Raw genomic sequence first — 20,345 nt, 5'->3', positions numbered from 1 at the left:
ATATTTCTTTAATGCCTTAATATTATACAGTTAAACACAGATTATAAAGCAGATAAGCAGAGAAAGCTTAATAAGATTATAGCGATAACAATTTCCGTAAAATAGGTCGGTCAATAACATTTAAGCCTTGTTTAAAAGGCAATTTAATTAAACCAAGAGTATCATCAACAAAAATATTTTATTTGCTTGTAACTCTATCTACCTATATCCAAATAACTTTAAGAACTTTTTCATATTTATAAATTATTAAGTGTTATTTGTCAGATGCACTAGTTTACAAATAATACAGATATCACTTACCTTACAGATGAACTTGTACCAGGAATAAACTTCAGCAAAACTTATTCAACAGAAGGACCCACAATGTTATTCTCAATAACTATACACTGTCACCGTATCACACGTCACATTTCGTAAACAATATAAAAAGCGAAACAAAAACATTCGCCAACCGGCACATACCAACGAATGCGACCACCGTGTTACAAACGTACAAGCTGACAAACATACAAACTCTAAACAACACTAAGCACGGGATTATAGACCCTAATGCTACAGCAATTGCGACATTAGAAACACACAAGAGCAAAATCTAACCTTGTATCCGCGTATACACGAATTTCATTTTCAAATTCTGCCGCGGAAAACTAGCTTTTCTACTCTAGATGTAAATGCCAATTTCCTTTATAACTTTCGGGAGCGCATTACTTTCGACTTCACTAGCATTGGAATAGAATTTAAATTGCTATAACTGTGAATATCAGACAATGCGCCACGCAATGACGTTTTGACAGAGAGCGCATATGCGGCGGAGAGTGAGTGGGAGAGAGACGCATGTTCCCTAGGGAAGGTAATACTAGGGGTGCATTTTCGTCTGAAACGTCAGGTTATAAAGAATCGATGTGGAAGACGCCGGAAATTTGTTGTATTTTCACAATTTAAACTTTGCTTTCCAAACGTTTTCAATGGAATAAAAATTGGCTCTTGAAAAATTCTCTATTTATTTGTGCAGCGTATTGCAATGCTTCCTTAAGTGAGATATGCAATAAATTTACATATTCAGAACGTTTTATAGGAATGGTAATAATATTGCTTTTGTATTATATTATAGAGGCGCTATCTGAATGGAGATCCTTTGCAGACTGTTGAAGAGCCGAGTAAACAAAGATCATGTAGGTACGAAACGTGTTTCAAATTCATCAGTATGAAATAAATTGAATTATATATTAGATGCCCTTACGTCTTACGTCAAATAATTATATACTCAAGACCATTTTAATTAAAAGTAAAAGATATGAATAAAAAATGCAAGCTCTACTAGTATTCATGTATTATTTTTACAAGTCTTCAATCTTTCACGTAATTTTATTGTGACCCTGAAACTTTAACAATTATTCAACTGTTATAACTCACACCTGTTTTAATGATAAAACACTGACAGCTCTATGATTTTTTCTTATGTAGAGTTATTGATAATGTTACTAAATAATGTTATGAATGCCTAATAATTAAAATAGATAGTAAATATTGTAAATTGTTTAAATCCTGCAATACGCTCATATTTCGCTATAGAATTCGTATGATTTTTAAAAGAGAAATATACGTAAAAAGCGACATTTGGCACTATGTTGGTTCAGTGGACGGAAAGTTATCTGAGCGACGCGGGTTCATAAGGCATTCCCTTTGCCGCGCCGACACCCATTAGCCTGGGGGCACACTGGGGTATTCCAATTATGATTTTTGAGAAAAAGATATACATTTTTAATATTAAGGATTGTATAAATATATTATTTCAACTTATTAATGGCTTCAATTGACTTGACTTGAAATTGTGTATTTTTCAATTCATAAAGTTTCTGTATTTTTATACGTTCATATAAAAATATTATATTGGATAATTATTTACTTGCACTTTTTTATAATATGTTTATCTGGATAGGCTTTTTAGTCTGGTTAGACAAAATGGCAATTTGCTCTATGCTCTATTTTCCTCGTATTAATTTCAGTACCGTACCAGAACTCTCCTCCAAAATTCCAACAATATATACCTATCAAATTTGTTTCAAATTATTCCAAAAGTACGCAAATCGGTACTCTCGCATTTGTGAGATCATAAGAAAGAATCGAACACAATAAACATTTCAAAAAATTTATATAAAAGTTTAGGTGTACCACCGCCTCAACTTTCGATTCGCGAGCGTCTCCACTCAAATATGAGCCTTCTTATGACGTCATTCCCGATTCCTAAGCAATAGTCAAGTTGTTATCAAAGCGCCTTTCTCGGAAATAAATGAAGAGCCATAGATCCAGGTTTTTGGGTTAATTGGAATGCTCTAAAAGGGATGTGTGCTGTGAAAAATTATAATTCATTTTTTGTATATTTTCTAACTAGTGATAATCCTTGTAGAGTGTACAAAAGGTTTATAGGTGACCCAGTTGACATTAATGTTTGAGCGGGAATAAATAATAAATATTTTTTTATTTATCTTGGATGCTCGTGTCTGGAGACAGTTCGGTTGAACTATTTAACATAAATACGCTATTTATTATATTACAGGCAGAATGTATTTCCTAGAATTTTTATTAGGTAAATTTTGTTTATACATATTTTCGTTCTCTAGTGTTTTTTCGTCACCATCGTCAACAAATTCGTAGTAAGTAATAGACAAAAAAAATGAATTGATAACGATAGGTTTTATGTATGAAATTTTCATGCTAGTTAGCTAATCTTCACTTTATACATATCAATAAGGTTTAAGTAAAAACGTACATATCTAATTATTTACGTAAAGCGCTGCATCCAGATTTTCGTAAGGTCAGATATAACGTTGATTAAAGGGTGTTCTCCCTGACCTCGTGGCTGTATGTACTTATACATAGAGGACCTGTGTTTCGCCGATAACGGGCTTAGCCTAGTTCCAAATTAAAGTGACCTATACGATGGATATTAGATGTTAAAACCTTGATTTTAATATATGTACCAACCAAATGCGATGGCAAATTTTTTTATGTTTAAAGCTTGTTTTACCTATAATCAACAAAATTAATTATTTAAATTTTTAGAGATTTCCATCCAAAACTCTGCAAAATGAAAGTGCAGATAAATTTTTAAATTAAAGTTCCAATTGAAATGTTCATTAGTTCAACAACTGAAAACATAATCGCTATCAATTTTAAAGATAAAACAATGTATGTAAAACAATAAAACATGAATCCATATTTTTCAGTTACCTACCATCTAACTAGCTTCATATACTATCCTAAAAATCGCTTGCACAAGTCGATCATTGCCACCTATAAAAACTAGCTTTATCCCCTAAAAGTTATTCATCCAAACCACGCTATTATCTATTAAAAAAATAGTTACAAAAAGTACGCGGCACAACCCCCAAGCCTACACTTAACGTTTTTCCTTCACAAAGCTTCTCTTAGTGGGTTGAAGTATCTGCCTGAACGACCCGCCTCTGAGGCTGTCACACCGCGCTTTTGATGTCGATGGCATTAGAGGATGTGGACGAATTAGTTGCTATATTGTTTGTGGAACTATGTTTTGTGTACGATGGTTCAAAAGCGTTTTTAAGAACACCTATGTATGATGAATGAATTGCCAAATGCGAGCGTAAAACAATGGTTTACCTACATATTCGGCTATATGTTTAAAAGGTCGTTTTTATTAAAACTCAAAGAGGTTACGGAAAACACAAAAAAGGGGCAATAGGGCAGAGCAAGTCCGCTGAGGCAGCTAGTGTTGAATTAATTAAACTATAGTAGGATATTAATGCTATAAAAGTATTTGTCTGCTAACTGTTATCACAAATCATAGTTTTTCATAATTTTCTAAAATCAATTAAAAAATACATTCTGGATACTGTACTCCTCTATATTTTATGTGTCAAATAAATAACAAATAGTACCTACAACCGATTCTTATATTAAAAGAGTCATAGGATGCAGACCTTTTTGTACAAAACTAAAATAAAAGCAATATCCTTCAAAAGACTGTACGTAAAAAATAGCAGAACTAAATCTAAACCAACAAACGATATTTAACAAAATCAAAGACTCGGTAAAAACAGAAATGTCGATATTATCCTCTTTGAATTTAGACGGAAGCTTTCCAACTCAATAAGCAACTTGTAACGTCTGTCTGTCTGTCTGTCCCTTGAGGCTAGTTAGTCTTTTAATAATAATTTCAGTTAAATGGAATGTTAACGTTAGTTTGAAAAATCGCAGCTTTGTTTTGTATCCGAGTCATTAATTGCTATGCTTTGGTAGAGGTGGTATAAATTATGGAGTACTCGCATTATTGTACACGGAAAGTAAGGAAAATAAAAACGTGTTTTAGAAAAAAAAGTTATTTGTGTAACATGTTTAAAACTGCGAATAAAATCTTGAATAGTCGCCTGTCGTCTACCTTTACATGGTACTTATTAAAAATCTAATATTATTTATGAATTACATTATATTATGTATACTGAACAACAATATGTATACTGAACGTCATAGATTAAAATTAAGCTCTTATTTAACAGCTCATCTCTCACTGAAGAGTGAATGTTATTTAAAATTATACTGGTAATTGTAATGCCTTAAAAAATCATCAAATACTCAATTAGAAACAATATCTGCAAAGTTACCAGCTGTAGAACCAGTCAGCAAATCAATTGCGGAGCTCTTTCAAGCTTTGTCTACTTGTGTAGTGAACCTGAGGCTCGAGGCGCGAGGCGGCCACTCCGCCTTCCGAAGCAGCTCCCATTTACATTGCCAAACACAAGTATCGAGTGCGTCCACTCGCAAATTGCTTCAGCAAAGCCCGAACCGAATCCTGAATAAAAATATTCCAATTTCACACAGAACGCACTCATTGATGGAATAAACATAAAAACGAAAAACGTTTTTTGATAAATTCGCCGATTCGCTGCAATACAAGTATAAGGGAAAACCGATCTATTACGTCATACGTGGCCATTGAGATAATATTAATATGGAGCAGACACCACGAACAAAATCTGTGCGCCAAGCGCGGCGGCGCGGGGCGCGCGAATGACGGCTAGACAGTCATAGATTATGCGATGTCACTGACTCACCGCTATAGAGGCGACACTTTGTTTTATTCTGTCTATTTTATTGGGTGCCACTCCTTACATGCACGTTGACTTGAAATTTTCTTTGTACTTACTTAATATTTATTTTAGGTATAAACTGACTTTACTACGCGGGGCTAACAATATCTGGCATATAATATAGGATGATGTAAATAGTGACGTTTTAGGTTCAGTCAGGGCTATGGGAAGTTTTATTCCTTACAAATTGAGCCTTTTTTAGAAAAAAAATAATTTTTCCCTTTCTTCACAGCCCAGACATGGAAACCTTGAATAGAAAAAATATTAATTACTTATCTCTGAACTAGCGGTCCACCCCGGCTTCGCCCGTGGCACATATTTCGCAATAAAAAGTAGCCTATGTTCTTTCTCAGGGTCTTAAGATTGTCTGTGCCAAAGAAGAATGCCCATGAAAGTATGGACCACAGTACAGTGTTGCGTCAATGCCAGAGTGGTTTTGGAGGGTTCTTCGATATTCAAAAGATTTTTACCAATTGATTTTTTTGTGATAAAAACAGGGGTTTTCAAGATATTGAGAAAAATGTGAAATAACCTCAAAACTTAAATAACCCCGATTTAGTTAGGTTTATGTGTGATTTAGGTAACATTTTATCGTCCAAAGGTTATTTTTCGATTAACATATATTTTAATCTATGCGTAGAGCTTATGCTTTCAGACAAAGTCTATCTGTTCATCGGCTAGTGTAGGTAGGCACCAGAAATCTTCCGGGACGGATTTCAAGAAAACCTAAATATATACTTAAAAAATGCCAATTGAGTTTTTATTCGGTTTACATGTTGTTGTTGTTGTTTGAATCATTTTTTCACTACATATTCGAAGAAAGAAACAAATAAGAAATAACTGGTTACCTACCAAGCTATGTCATAATAATATTTTTTTTTTATATATACATATTTATATTATTTTACTTCACTATCTTTGTTAAAACAACCTACAGTGTATAAACAATACCTTAAAGAGTGATTTTATGTTAATTGATTTTTTTTGTAATTCAATGAAAACAATAATCGATATTAATACATTTAGCTATTTACCATAGTAAATGTAATAAGTTACCGCTTGGTTACAGTGGTAACCGGTAATGGACACTAAATCTATAATAACGGATCTAAACAATTACATGTCTTATTAGATTTTACAAAACATTCCCTGTTCAAAATATATTTTCCGATGGTAAGAAGGCCTCTAAATTGCCGAGATTTTTTTTAATAGTATTGTTGTCTTGATGCATGAGAAAAACCAGTACCAAAAATGGGCATTCTCCTTTCATCAAAATCGGTCCAGTAGTTTATGAGCCTATTAATTACAATCAAACAAACAAACAAAGTTTTCCTCTTTATAATATTAGTGCAGATAAATAAATAATAATTCAATTATACGTTCAAGTCAGTAGCTTATACAATATCAATTAAAAACTTGATTAAAATCAATTAACAAAAAAAAATTGGTGATTGAGTAATTGATTTTCATATTTCATGATTTCACCTGTTTTCAATTAACAACCAGTCTATGCTTTTCTAAATATGTAAAATTATTATTTTATACTATAAAAATATACGCCAGCAATTATTACTAACAACACTTATTTCATGCCCAATGTCATATCTTAAATTTTTAATCTATGACAAAATGTCGCCCGCCAAAAATTTTGCTCTAAGTTTTAAAAATTATTATCTAGTTACTAAACTGATGAAAAGTTATTCGTTTGCACTTTTCCGTATTCTTTGTAAGTATTATTTGTGCAATATCGTAACACACACGTAGGCATATTTGATGCGTTTCACTTTAAAACAAATAAAAAATGAGCGTGACGTTCGCGTCAATGAGCGAGCAAGCGACTGAGTGCAGTTACGCCACATGACGTATGTTGAGTGGAACATAAGTGATGTAGGCGGTATCGTCTCCATATTAATATTATCTCAATGTACGTGGCACGATCCTTTTACAAAATTGAACTATCAGTGAAAAAATATTTAGGATTGAAAAAGGGCGGAGGGAAATATTTTTTAAATGTAACTCTAAGCTCGAACGGGCAATAGTTTTAAGTGGGCAGCCGAAGCATCGCAATCAAAACGGGAGCGGCACATCAAAGGTCTGGTAATGGCTTTTAAGCGGGGAGGCGAGGGGGTTGGAGTGGCAGGGGCGAATTGTTGCGTACACTCGTTTTTGTTTCGGCCTCGTTGTCTAATGAAAGTCACTTGTGCAGTTCTCAAAGACTAGCTATCGGCCGTGAGCGTGTGCAGGCGGCACCGGGGCGACGTCGTTAGCTGGAGCTCTCAGCGCCGATACGTCACGGCACAAACGCGCTGCCGGGAGGAGCTCACTCATACCGATGTATTCTTACCTGACGGTGTATATGTCAGTTACACTGACATAAAATTTTTTAAAACGAAATAAAGCCGTAAAAGTATACAACAACTAACAAAGAATTAGAACTGATTAGAACAGCATTTATTATCATGGTGGATGCGATAAATTATCTATGGTATTTTAATAATAGGTAAGAAGAAGTAGAGTTAGAAAAAAAAAGTAGAGTATGAACGTTAAGCGTCTCATTGCATGTTTTTTTAATTAATTTCAGAATTTAATATTGATTTTGCGTACACGCCACCTCTCGCTCATCAGTCTCTCAAAATCATCAAACTAAGCTAAAAAAACAAAATCAAATGAACACAAAATAGACAGAACATTGTACTTCAAAAATATGTATCAAATGCTACAAGCTACGTACACATTTTAATCTGGCTCTATTGCATTTATATGCAAATGAAGAGACTGGAAGTTTTATATTTTGTAGCGTATATGCTGAACATATTCTCGTGAAATTTATATGAATAGTAAACGTATAGTCATAATGCTAAGCCTAATAATTAATGGTTACATTGTAATTCAAGTCGTCAAAACAGTATTTTATATTACATACGTATACATTATACTTAACATTAAACAGTTTTTACCGAATCTCAATATCAAGGGATCAATGTTGATTTTTCAGGAATAAAACCATTTTTTTATGTCTCGGCATTAAAGCAGTTCTGCTAGTAAAAGATTTTGTGATATCGTTCCTGTAGTATTTGAAGTTATCCTTTACAAATATTCCATAATCAAAAATGATTATTTCCTTTTTTTATTAGCCACACTTATTTTTAAAAAGACACACAAAACAATCAAATCTTTTATAACTTTAATGTAACTAACAAAGAATATTACTTCTTAAGTTCTTCAACGCGTTTAATAAAGTCCAAGCTGATTTATCCTCTTCTGAAAAAATGCTAAACTCGTAAACACAAGTATTATAATAAAAAGTCGGGTTTTGTGAAATCAAAGCGACACAGCTCACAATGACCTCCCTGAAGCCTACGAGTTGTTTGCGAGAAGAAATTAACTTTCAAGACATTCGTACTTATTCTGGTTATCTTGAGTATAATATTATTTCTTTTCGAAATCTTCATAATAAATTAGATACCTACTTATTACATTTTAAAGTGCAGATACAAGTTATCGAACGAAATTAGTTATAACCTTATTTTTATATTAAAAATCTCAGTACTTCGAAAAGGAGATGAGTTAATTTTTAATGTTTCTTCAAAAAGTAGAGTTATGACACTACTAGTTTAGCACTATTATATTGTGTTATAATTTTTGCAAACTTCACAACTATAAAAACTCTACTAACAGCATAATATGGTATTAATAATATGGTATTAATTAGTTCAACCAGTGGTCCGTAAAGAAAGGAAAAAATTGATTAGTTTCAATAATAATCCACAAGTTTACAAGAGGCTCAACTCATATAAATAATTAAGAATTAATTAACACCAACTCATTGGAAGCTGCGATGTTTAAAAGTGCGTAAATAACTGAAAACAACATTGGTCCAAAGATTTAAAACCCATCCAATTATAACTATTTGAAAGTGAAGAGCATCGATTGGTTCGAAATTATTAATTGGACGTGATTCTTATTATCATTTCGTATCGAAAACTCGATAATTGTCAAAACCGTCTGCGCTCCGGCCATATTATTTTGGATATTCGATTTAAAAGTTAAATCCTCGATATTTTTATTGCACTCAGACGATTGTGGCCATTGAATGCAATCAGAAATATTAAAAGACTATGCTGCTTTGCGAGATACATTTTTGTGTCGGTATACTCGTTTAATTCACTTAGTTTCGACGGAACAATAATGTTAATTTGTTCGTGACGGTATTGTCGTCGTTCGATTAATTCGATCACATTATTTTGAGGGAACTGGAATTTTGTTGATAATCCCAGTAGGTGGATGCATTTTCATTAGTTGGTAAGTATATTTTTACTTAAACGTTACATTCATGTACTTGATATCTGTATAAATTACTACCTAGTTACACACAAAAAAAAACAATTTTGTAACTAGGTAAATGGCATCATTATAAAAAAACATGAAAAAAATAATTTTGTTGTTAAATTATATCTACAATATGATAAGCAGATAAGAAAAACATCCATCAGTCTCGTGTAAATTTATGTGAAAATTATTTTTAAAGTTCTTTTTTTGTTTAAACTTTTCACAAACGTATTATCCAACTACACGCTAACTTTACATCTAAACATACTCAACCATTTAACCGTCTACTCTTATCATTAACCAATAACAAATATTAAAAAGCACAAAAACACATCCAGAATATTCTCTCAGGCATCACGCGACCCACATCCTTTCAGCTCATTTACACTATCTCTATTTGCAGTCGCAATGTTGGAGATACCATCCGACATCTTTGTAACTTTTCTTCGCTATAAAATCAGCTATGGAGTTGACAATATGATGATATTATGGTTGAAAGAAAGTTTAATGAACTTGTTATGCATGGATATGAAAACTACAAAACATGCGTACTTTATAAACAAGCCATCTGGGATATTAAAAGCAATTTATTGTAAGATTGTTGTTCAGTATAACAATCAATTGACATAGCAATCGAATATGTAGACACTTATGTTACCTTTAAAATGTATATAGGTACCTTTAAAATATATTTGTTAATTAGGTAAATTATACATTGTCTTTCGCACTTCCCGATGATAAAAATCACTGATTCTTGTAACACAGAGTAGTAACAGTTATAACTGGAGGATGGAGCATCTATCTAGTATTGTAAACAAATATTATCAGGATTTATGCATAACTGTCCCTGAAATCGTATATTTGCAAAATAAACTGCACGTGTTACTCTACCGTCCAAACGGCGTCACTAAACATGAAAAATGTCCAGTATTTCGCAACCTCGCGCCCCTGTATGACGAAGCTTGGCCATTTGTTGGTGTCCGGGCATATGTCCACAGCATGATAAATGGTGTGGCTGCAGAATTGATTGTAGCCTGGCGATGGTGCAGGCGTTTAAGGATAGTTTAGGATCTAGGGTTTAGGGGATTTGCATCGAGTATATTGTTGGCAAAGTATTTATGAATAACTAAAAATAATATTTTTTTAGCACATTACAAAACGAATATTTTAATGGTAAACCTGTGTGGCAATTGTGGCACGTATGGCAACAGTTATTTTTATATGACTACGCGAATTTTCATTTTTATCATTTTGAGCGAAGCTGCGAGCACAATGTAGTAGACTCTAAATAAAACCATATTGTCCACACTCATTACTTCCCAATATATTATTAACTACATCATTAACTAAATACACAAATACATGAAGCGCATAATATCCTAATTCTTAAGGCAACAGTCTGTACACAATGCTGAAATCGCAAATTGCGCGGAATCGAGTCGTATCGTTCGGAAATTGTTTTCACTCAATATTAGCCAAAACCCTTTGAAAGCGATTCAATAGGGATGGGGACTGTACGGATGGTATAAGGGTGTTAGTGCTAAAATTGGGCATCGTTACACTGTGTTTAAAAAGTGCTTCAGTATTTTTTATTGTTTTAGGGAAATTGACTGAAACAAACTAAAGTCAGATAGAATATTATTATGTATTATGTAGGTATGTTCAGATATCCGATATAATATATAGAATGCTGTATCCCTATATAACACGTTTTTCACTAATTCATTTCATACATTTTTCATTAGGTATGCCAAAAAAGTCACTTGCCATTTATAGAGGATTTTTAAATTTTAATTAGTGCAAAAAATATTTTTTACAACATGTTAAATATTATTATTTTATAATGTTTAAAATCTCTCCGTTTTATTATACTGATATTATTCCATCGCAATTATAGAAAAATAAAATAAAAATAAAAACTACTACAAACATAAGCGCACTGCTCACGCCATCTAGTGACGAGTATACGTATTAAAGAAATTTTAAATATCATCTTTATTTTCTTAACAGTAAAAAATATATGTAACTAATGAGCATTCTGCCAAAAATATTCTAAAAATAATAAAAAATGAAAACACAGCCAAGGAACAAAAAAATAAAAAAGTGGCAAAAGTGTGCGTCGGCCGGGAATCGAACCCGGATCAACTGCTTGGAAGGCAACTATGCTGACCATTACACCACCGACGCCATTGATGGGCATATTGAAATTAATGATCATATCCGCATATTACATTCCAATAAATACAATATTATTACATAGCGACCATAGCGGACTTATTGAACATATTAAGTTTTAATTACATTAGCTTTTATACTTCAGATTTTATTTATATCTAAAAAACGCTAATTTCGTCACTGACTCACTGATGATCATCAAAATTCTTAAGGTATTTCCTAATGTCCTAGAAAGCTGAAATTTTGTATGTAAGCTAGTATTAGCACACAAACAACAAAAAAATTATAAAACTTGTAACTTTCATCCCCCAACCCCTTAAACTAGGGGATGGGAGTTTGTATGAGACCTGTAATTTTAAATTAAATTTTGATGACGCTAGAGGTCTAATATAATAATCTAAAACTTGGTTCCCCTAGATATATATATGTATAGGTACTCCTTGTTAAAAAAAAATATTTAAAAATTTAATCGACATATATCGAGACATATACTTCAGATCAGATCATATAAATATGAATAGAAGTGTTGCGAACGTCTCCTGCCTCTTACGTCCACACAGTAGCTAAAAATAAAAAAAAATTAAGAATAAGAAAAAATAAGAGAGTGGGCTATAAAAAAAGGCGTCTCTGATGTGCAAGAAATACACCCCAAAAAAAGAAGAAAAAAATATAAAAATTTTTTGTTACAAACAACTTACAAAAAGAAATGAAATCCCACCAAAAACATTTTCATGTAAAATGTTGCCAACCCGAGCCCATATGACTCGCACTGTCAAAAAGTTATCAGATCTAATGTAGAGCCAAGCTTCTAAACACTACACGCCCTAACTCTACAAGGCCTAACTTCACAAACTACACCTTAGTCAAAATATGTGGCTGACCGACCACCGACACAGACACCGACACAGACACAGACACTGACACAGACACCGACACAGACACAGACACAGACACAGACACCGACACAGACACAGACACAGACACAGACACAGACAGACACAGACACAGACACAGACACCGACACAGACACAGACACAGACACATACACAGACACCGACACAGACACAGACACAGACACCGACACCGACACCGACACAGACACAGACACAGACACAGACACAGAAACAGACACAGACACAGACACAGAAAAAGACACAGACACAGACACCGACACCGACACCGACACAGACACACACCGACACAGACACAGACACAGACACTGACACAGACACAGACACAGACACTGACACAGACACAGACACAGAAACAGACACAGACACAGACACTGACACTGACACAGACACTGACACAGACACAGACACCGACACCGACACAGACACAGACACAGACGCTGACACAGACGCTGACACAGACGCTGACACAGACGCTGACACAGACGCTGACACAGACACAGACACCGACACAGACACCGACACAGACACCGACACCGACACCGACACAGACACAGACACCGACACCGACACAGACACAGACACAGACACAGACACCGACACAGACACCGACACAGACACAGACACCGACACCGACACCGACACCAACACAGCCACAGACACCAACACAGACACAGACACAGACACAGAAACAGACACAGACACAGACACTGACACTGACACAGACACTGACACAGACACAGACACCGACACCGACACAGACACAGACACAGACGCTGACACAGACGCTGACACAGACGCTGACACAGACGCTGACACAGACGCTGACACAGACACAGACACCGACACAGACACCGACACAGACACCGACACCGACACCGACACAGACACAGACACCGACACCGACACAGACACAGACACAGACACAGACACAGACACAGACACCGACACAGACACCGACACAGACACAGACACCGACACCGACACCGACACCAACACAGCCACAGACACCAACACAGACACAGACACAGACACAGACTCAGACACAGACACAGACACCGACACAGACACAGACACCGATACAGACACAGACACAGACGCTGACACAGACACAGACTCAGACACAGACACAGACACCGACACCGACACCGACACCGACACAGACACAGACACAGACACCGACACCGACACAGACACAGACACAGACACTGACACAGAAACAGACTCAGACACAGACACAGACTCAGACACAGACACCGACACAGACACAGACACAGACACCGACACCGACACCGACACCGACACCGACACCGACACAGACACAGACACACACCGACACAGACACAGACACAGACACTGACACAGACACAGACACTGACACAGACACAGACACAGAAACAGACACAGACACAGACACTGACACTGACACAGACACTGACACAGACACAGACACCGACACCGACACAGACACAGACGCTGACACAGACGCTGACACAGACGCTGACACAGACGCTGACACAGACGCTGACACAGACACAGACACCGACACAGACACCGACACAGACACCGACACCGACACCGACACAGACACAGACACCGACACCGACACAGACACAGACACAGACACAGACACAGACACCGACACAGACACCGACACCGACACCGACACCAACACAGCCACAGACACCAACACAGACACAGACACAGACACAGAAACAGACACAGACACAGACACTGACACTGACACAGACACTGACACAGACACAGACACCGACACCGACACAGACACAGACACAGACGCTGACACAGACGCTGACACAGACGCTGACACAGACGCTGACACAGACGCTGACACAGACACAGACACCGACACAGACACCGACACAGACACCGACACCGACACCGACACAGACACAGACACCGACACCGACACAGACACAGACACAGACACAGACACAGACACCGACACAGACACCGACACAGACACAGACACCGACACCGACACCGACACCAACACAGCCACAGACACCAACACAGACACAGACACAGACACAGACTCAGACACAGACACAGACACCGACACAGACACAGACACCGATACAGACACAGACACAGACGCTGACACAGACACAGACTCAGACACAGACACAGACACCGACACCGACACCGACACCGACACAGACACAGACACAGACACCGACACCGACACAGACACAGACACAGACACAGACACTGACACAGAAACAGACTCAGACACAGACACAGACTCAGACACAGACACCGACACAGACACAGACACAGACACCGACACCGACACCGACACCGACACCGACACAGACACAGACACAGACACAGACACAGACACAGACACAGACACCGACACCGACACAGACACAGACACAGTACACTATTATATTTTTATCTATTATATATTTTTATCTAATATAAACACTATCTGGGGGCACGGTAGTGCCCCCGCCAAGACGAGCCAAGCGAACAAGCACGGGCACTACCTACCTTTTCTCGAAGCGCTTCGACGTTTTTTTGAATCCTCATAACTTGGGTTTGGATTATGCTAGATCAACAAAATTTTCGGGATATATTGTCAATAGCGGACTTATTGAACATATTAAGTTTTAATTACATTAGCTTTTATACTTCAGATTTTATTTATATCTAAAAAACGCTAATTTCGTCACTGACTCACTGATGATCATCAAAATTCTTAAGTATTTCCTAGAAAGCTGAAATTTTGTATGTAAGCTAGTATTAGCACACAAACAACAAAAAAATTATAAAACTTGTAACTTTCATCCCCCAACCCCTTAAACTAGGGGATGGGAGTTTGTATGAGACCTGTAATTTTAAATTAAATTTTGATGACGCTAGAGGTCTAATCTAATAATCTAAAACTTGGTTCCCCTAGATATATATATGTATAGGTACTCCTTGTTAAAAAAAAATTAAAACTTTAATCGACATACTTATAAAATTTTGTTACAAACAACTTACAAAAAGAAATGAAATCCCACCAAAAACATTTTCATGTAAAATGTTGCCAAGACGAGCCCATATGACTCGCACTGTCAAAAAGTTATCAGATCTCATGTAGAGCGAAGCTTCTAACACTACACGCCCTAACTCTACAAGGCCTAACTTCACAAACTCTACACCTTAGTCAAAATATGTGGCTTGGCCGTTCGTTACTACAAGAACTATTGTATAACACAAAAGTAATGCACAGTGAATTAATTTTTCACCTTACGCCGATGTGAATGTAGCGAAATGGCCAAGCCACATATTTTGACTAAGGTGTAGAGTTTGTTAAGTTAGACCTTGTAGAGTTAGGGCGTGTAGTGTTAGAAGCTTTGCTCTACATGAGATCTGATAACTTTTTGACAGTGCCACACCCCGGACACTCCATACAAAATTATCGTTTTGACAGTCACACTGTAGAGACTGCAAATGTGTGTGTTAACGCTTTATGGTTGGCACATTTTTGACTAGCGTAAAAAAAAATTCGCGTTTTTCTGATGAAATACATCCGTAAACAGCACAATATCTAACCATTTTCTACGAAAAACGATAATCACAAATCCAAAATAATAAAATTACTTTAAGTCAATTTGATTAATGTTGTCAATCTTCGTTGCGTATCGTCCCTGTAGAAAAATATGGACCATTTTATGTCTGATCGTGCGGGGTGAGGTAAGTGTTTAATTTTGGCGGGAGGCGGAGAGTGTCCGTTCTGTAGCGTTTAGCTACTATTATGTATTCTGTGACAGTGCGAGTCATATGGGCTCGTCTTGGCAACATTTTACATGAAAATGTTTTTGGTGGGATATAATTTTCTACATGTTGTTTGACCATGTTTTATAAAGTAGGTACGTTTGACGTTTTAAAATAAAACATTACTAAGTTTAAAATATAATATATTATGCCACAGAATATATATTATAATAATTATAATACCTAACTAGTTAGATTATGCATGCCTTTCTTGAAAGTATTATTTCTATTAGGTTTCTCTTATCCTAAACATATTTTATAAATATTAACACAGATAACATAATAGGTATGTATCAGAACAAAAGAATTGTTCCCGATAAAAAATATAAATAAAAATGCAGTTTTGCTTACGATTCAATCGAGTCGACAAAGCAAACGAGTGATATCACAACCTCCCAACGCATCAAAGTAAGAACACTCTAAAATACAATAAAGCGAAAGTTCATATGTCAGTAAATAGCGGGCTAATTAATGTTGCAAGTCTTAACCCGCGGCCGCTGCAGACAATACCTCACATCTGGAGTGCGCCGTAATCAGAGCTAATAGAAGCTTTGATGTCGCTTCAAAGGGAGGCTTGAGACACGACACGGCGCAACGCGGCTGGCGACGGACTTTTTGTAGCATATTTTTTTTATGTGAATAGGTTATTGGCTTATATATTTAAGGTGTGGAGTGAAGTAACAGTAAATTAAATATTCATTTAAACCCCGAAAAAGCATGGAAACGTTTCTCTGAGATGAAAATGTTATGTGGTATATATGGACATTCGTCATTCAGCAAATTATTATTAGGCTTAAAATCAGAGAATCCTTTTTTAATAACATAGGCGCTCAAATCATTTTTATTACCTAGAGAGCATTCATATTGTGTGATCTATAAAATTATAAATTATTAATGTAATACATACCTACAAAATAGACAAATATTGAGCAAAAACTTCAAGAAAATATCGTAAGATATATTTATTATTCGTAATTTATTAAAAAAAGCTCGTTCCACACTAAACCAGCTTTACATCCAAAGGTGCCCTGCAAAAGTTGAAGAGCATAAGCGTCGCGGTGCAATTGTTTTCTTTCTGAGTTCCGCGTCACCGCGCCGCCGCGTCACCGCCGTCACCCGCGTCATCCGCGCCGCCGCCTCGCCGCGTAATAGATTCTTTTGTGAGCAGATCGGCCCTTTCGACCCACCGTTCGTGTACAACGGTTAGGTATTTCTCTTTAATTGGATTTATTGTTGGTATTCAATTAATGGAATTGTGTTCGACAATTATTTGGTAATTTCGTGGACAAACAAAACGGCGTTGGGAATGACGGGTGATGCTTAATTAAAAGTAGGGAGATAATTGGTTTGATGAAAAATAATAGTACTTATTACCATTGTATTGTTATTTTAGTGCTAAGAACTACCATACTACACTTAGCACTAAAATAATAATACAATAGCAACTAGTTGTAAGTATAATTTAATAATCTGTCCTACTACTTAATTAAATTATAAAAATATATTTATTTTAATACCTAGGTACTGAATATCTGTTACTCTTTTCTTATAGAAATAATGTGTCCTGGAATAACATTAATACAAAATATAAACTACACACACCAGAAAGACATCAACCGAAACCGCCGGTTAATGTCTATACTTACACTTATTAAGATCTTTTCAGTAAAAAAACAATTTTCATTTTTGCATAAATAACCTAGATCTTTTTAAAGGGTAATTTACGGTAAGTAATTTGACACACGAGACATACAGATACGGTATGCTTGTAATTTTATTACTGTATTAAAATTATATTACGAGTCATACCCCGGCTGTTACGGGTTAAGTCAGTATAAAATAATTGAAACTTGCTGAAAATATAGCATCTGATACTGATAGATAAAATATGTTGTAGATTTGGTCATGTAGAAACTACAAAACCAAAACTGTTTTACTTACCTATATTTTTAACCGACTTCAAAAAAGGAGGAGGTTATGACATATTTGTATTAGTCCATATGAGACAATATTGTGCTTTCCAATTTTTGTCTTTAATTTCAATAACATTTTCTACACCACACAGAATTTCATTAACATATAAATCCAAACCTACAGCAGAAATGACGATACACATCCCAGTTCCCAGTTATAATAACCGCTTATTCAAACAGTAACATTTCAGTTACGAGTAAACATCGAATCAATCACTGTCCGCACTAGCGATACAGCGTGTGTTTGCTCGCGATAATCCCGTACTCAATACCTGGATTATTTCCTTTATAGATACTGGGTATTTGCTTACACGTGTTTCGATAACCTACGGTCATTATCTTGTACAAATTTTGCTTGAATCAACTTCCTTTTACGTTTTTAAATCAGATTTTATGGGGCTGATAAGCGTAACCATGTATGTTGTATATTATAATAATATGCCTGATTTATACTCAATACATTTTTGTTGGTAGATTCTCGAAAATATTTTGTCGTAGGTGTACTAAATATAGTAACTACTTATTATAATCACATGTACTGTTATATTAAATTCATCTTACCTTCTTTGCCGAAAAAAGTATTTTTATTACACCTAGTTGTAAGCAGCGTTGTTGTTGTGAATTTAAAATTCTATTTCTTTTTTAATTTTGACTTTTTTTTTCTCTCATAGATAGGTACGTCATATTAATACAGTTTCCATACGTATAAGTTCCTTAAAAATTTGACTGAAATCCGTAAAATCTTACTTTCTAGTTTCTATGTTATGTTATGTTATGTTATAGGATAGCAACCGAGCAGACGCGTCGCCTGGTGTTAAGCGATACACGCCGCCCATAAGCATCCACTCCACTGGGAAGTGGATGTGTTGCTATCCTCAAAGGGATTTGGAAGGATTTAGGGAGAAGGGGTGAGGATGGGAGGGAATGAGGATAGGGAAGCAGAGGATGGGTAGGGGATGGGAAGGGATGTGGGCCTCCGGACCCCTCACTCACCGTACGGAACGCGACAGTAAACTGTCACTATGGCGCCGATATTCTGTGAGGGTGTGGTACCTTCCCCGGTGCGAGCGTGGCCCAGTTCGTGCCGAAGCATGCTCGACTCCCACTTCCAAACCAATAACGAAATTCATTAAATCAGAGACTGCGGAGAGGCACAGAACATGCTATACATCACGCGCTGAAAAACACGCCATAGCACGCTACGTGCATTCAATAAATTATCAAACGCCTAAACAATTCCACTGCAACAAGGTCCATATTAACCTTGAACCATTAATTTTCCAATAAACACAAACGGGACGCCGTAAAGCCATCATCGTGCGATCAACAAATGGACTAAATGGAGAGAATTATTATCTTACGGTTGTTGTTGCCTGTTGGGTGACGTGCAGGAAACCAGAAGCGCCTATAACTATCAGCGGCCTGTGAATACAACTGAACAAACAAACACGCACTTAAATTATGATTGCTTTACGTTAGGACGCGTTTAACATGCTCAATTGAAAATCTAGAGATAGAGAAACGTAAGATCATATTGTGATGAAGGGAAACTACTTAATCTCTCTCCTTGTCTCTACATTTATATCTATATTTAGCAGTATATCATAAAAGGCCGATTTTTCAATCGTTGGTTAAAACTTATTCGTCGAATAACGCTACCATTTCAAAAATATTTTCTTCTTGCCTTTATTTTACGGTTTATATTTATATAAAATGTCACCATTTTAATATATTATCGTGATACTTTATTCGACGGGTAAGTTTTAACTAAGTATTAAAAAAAATCGGGCCTAACAATAAAAACTACACGTCGTAAGTAGGTAAAATCTTAGTGTAGGTATTTACAATTATGAAGAAACGTAACTTTGTACCTACACATGATAAAAATATAACTAATTAGCTCTGTCTGTCTCTACATTTTTAACTGTATTGTCTCATATTAACAAAATAAAACTGCATGTAAGTGCTCGTAAAGTCGTAATAGAAGTGAAACTAGATAGCTCTTTTTCTCTCTACATTTTACTCTACCTTGTATATTTCTTCTC

At 35.9% G+C, this 20,345-nt stretch overlaps 1 non-coding gene across 1 annotated transcript; it reads right to left on the bottom strand.

Moving 5' to 3' along the window:
• Positions 1-11,567: 11,567 nt before the first annotated feature.
• Trnag-ucc lies at positions 11,568-11,639 on the bottom strand. The gene has a single exon. It is a non-coding gene; the product is annotated as a tRNA-Gly (tRNA).
• Positions 11,640-20,345: the final 8,706 nt, after the last annotated feature.

This window comes from Colias croceus, chromosome 9 (genome assembly GCF_905220415.1).
Source record: "Colias croceus chromosome 9, ilColCroc2.1".
Lineage (NCBI taxonomy): Eukaryota > Metazoa > Arthropoda > Insecta > Lepidoptera > Pieridae > Colias > Colias croceus.
The sequence above is the reverse complement of the archived record's forward strand: the minus strand, read 5'-3'. Positions and strand labels throughout refer to the sequence as shown.